This window comes from Lipotes vexillifer, unplaced genomic scaffold, assembly GCF_000442215.2.
Source record: "Lipotes vexillifer unplaced genomic scaffold, Lipotes_vexillifer_v1.1 scaffold69, whole genome shotgun sequence".
NCBI classification, from domain to species: domain Eukaryota; kingdom Metazoa; phylum Chordata; class Mammalia; order Artiodactyla; family Lipotidae; genus Lipotes; species Lipotes vexillifer.
Window position 1 is genome coordinate 3442486 of NW_006790942.1, and position 3255 is coordinate 3445740.

Here is a 3255-nt window from a genome sequence, read left to right on the forward strand (position 1 = left end):
TAGATAATTTCAATTTGTAAATATGGAGGCAATCACCAGAAGAAATGAAAACAGAAAGTTAAAAGTGATTGTTGCCTATGAAGATCTCCTGCTTCTCAGTGTAGGCCCTTTTGTACAACTGCATTTTTTTCATAACAAATGTATGCATTATGTACTATGATAAAATCAAAACAGAAATTATCTAGGTGTGAATGAAGACCTGAGTCAGGACCAACCTTTGATGAAACTAGGTAATTTTTTTGAAGGTGACATTTATTTTCAACGCTTTTCATGCTCTCTTCTCTCTCAATATTTGTTGTTTCCCAGTATCAAAGCCGTTCACTTCTTTCCCGCCCTTGACTTCCTTCCTTCCTTCACTAAGAAAAATCCCATCTCGTTTTTTTTACTCAACTTTGATCTTCACAAAATTAGCCTGTTCTTGGTCCCATTCTAAAAATGACTTGTCAGTAATAATTGAATCACTGAAATTCCTTTCCTCCTCCTGTTCCCATCCCTGCCAAAATATTATTTAATGTGTGACCTCATTTAGGGAGATGAGATGGGAGACTTTTATGTGCTTGCTTTTGTCTTGTTTTTTAATCTCAGAAACAGTTGAGTTGATCTTTTTTAAATTTATTATTGTTTTATTTATTTATTTATTTTTGGCTGAGTTCGGTCTTCGTTGCTGCGTGCAGGCTTTCTCCAGTTGCAGAGAGCATGGGCTACTCTTTCTTGCACTGTGCAGGCTTCTCACTGCAGTGGCTTCTCTTGTTGTGGAGCACAGCCTTCCGTAGTTGTGGCTCGCAGGGCCCTAGAGCACAAGCTCAATAGTTGTGGCGCACGGGCTTACTTGCTCTGCGGCATGTGGGATCTTCCCGGACCAGGGTTCGAACCCATGTCCCCTGCATTGGCAGGCGGATACTTAACCACTGCACCACCAGGGAAGTCCTGATGTGACTCTTCATTTCATAGTGTATTATCATTATGGTTCATACACAGTACCTTGTGTGATGAATTTATCCACTTTTATTTTCATCCCCAGCTCCCATTCTTACATCCTTGAAAATTTTTATTTTAATTAATTAGCTAAAAGGAATCAATCTATATTGACAGACTGTCAAAGCACTGGGATAGGTGGGGGAAGATTATTTGGGAGTGTATGAGAAGGAGGGCCTTCCCAATGGACTTCAAATTATAGCATCTTTATAGGGTTCACGTCATTCTTTTATATAATGACTCAGTAGTCACTATTAACCAGGGCTGGAGTCAGGATGACTCTTAAATAGTTGCTGAGATGTTTTCTTATTACAAGGTCTCCTTAATGTGATTTAAACAGGGGCTAGGACAACACCCCAAGCATGTGGGTGCCTAATAAATATTATCCTGCAATGATAATGATGATGTAAAACTTCTGTAGGCTTAAAGATCAATGACTTATTCACCATACACCCTTAATTTACATTCTTAAAACACAGACGAGGCTCATCATTGACTGTTTTATATGCTTGGTCAACATGTTGCATATGGGCTAAACAAATATGTAGCCTACAATTATTACTTCCACTATCATTAACTAATGTCCACCAATAACATTACATAACGTATACAACAAAAAGCATCTACTTTGCAAAAGTGCAGCACACTGTTTTGTATTTCCTGTATCTCATTTATTCAATAAAATTTTTTTTCGATGATAAAAAATATTTTTGGAACTAACACTCATCCAGAAGCTCATTACTTAGTGCAAACAATGATTTTCTAGATAGGGAGAAAACTATGTATCTTTCTGTAGATTAGGACACATTTTGCAGCATATTTTGCAATTTTCTTCCCAGAAGTATGAAATTTCTAACAGAAAGATGATGAAATATATTGAATTGAAAACACTTAAAGGCAGGAACTAGCTTCTATTTTTTTTCACTATATTTCTTTCTACACTTCTAAATAGTGTGGACTTTTATCTTCATATTGTTTTATAGAGCTCACATATTTGTATTTCTCTTGTAGTGCTATTAGTTCTACAAGAGGCCTGATTTTTTTTTAACTTTTCAAAAATATTCATTCTTGGGGAATTCCCTGGTGGTCCAGTGGTTAGGACTCCACGCTTTCATTGCCAAGGGCCTGGGTTTGATCCCCGGTCGGGGAACTAAGATCCCACAAGTGCGTGGTGCAGCCAAAAATAATAATAATAATAATAATTCTTGGAAAATCTCCCCTACTAGGTTTCAAACAATCTGGGAGAAGATCCTGTCTGACTTCATCCATGTATATTTTTCAGTAACAAGTTCAGTGTCTCGCTCATAAATATTGCTCAAATAAAGGAATGAATGTAACTTTTTCTTTCTGTGGGGTTTTTTGCCAGGTCACGGGGCTTGTGGGATCTTTGTTCCCTGACCAGGGATAGAACTCGGCCCCAGCAGTGAAAGCACAGAGTCCTAACCACTGGACCGCCAGGGAGTCCCCTCTGTAGTTTTTCACACTTGATTTAAAATAACTTCAAAAATGTTTAAACAGAGTAGTTGCCCTCCAAAAATTTATTTCCACCTTCACTATTTGTGATCACCAGTAGGGATGAGCAGAACAAGCCCCCAGCAAGACAGTGAAACATAAAAAGAACAATAAAAGAAAGAAAAAGAAAAGAGCGTGGTCTATATTATACTCACTTAAGACAAAAATAGGGAAGCCGATACTTTTGAGTGAAAATATTGCTATGTATTTTGTGCTGCAGATATTCAACTTTATATTATAAAAAATACTACTTATGTAATAGGAGGCAAAGTGTGAATCCTGGCTCTGCTGCTTGCTATGAGACGTCGTTCAAGCTACCGCCCTTGCCAAGTCCGAAAGGTAATAATATCTACCCCACGAGGGGTTGTTCAGTTGATGAATCGAATGAGGGTGACTCAGCACGCGACTGACACATAGCCAAGCGCTCAGCGTGGCTCCTTCATTATTAACAGCAAGTGAAGTTAGCATGTCTGTGACTTGGTCAAAGCAACACAGACGCACTCGGACAGGATGCAGAGTTTGCGTCCTGTTCACGGGTTGGTACCAGCCAGGCATTGTAATAGCTCGACCCTGAGTATTATATTCGAATCTCAGGGTTGCCAGCTAAAAGTTGGAACTTGCCATCTGCCTCTACAAGGATGAAGTCGGTAGCCACTGCAGCCGCTGACCTCCAACACTCCCTGAAAAGACTTGAGGGCTGAGATCAGGAGTAAGGCGCGCTTTGCTCTGGGAAAACTGGCAGAACAGGCTTTCAGATAGTCAGGCATT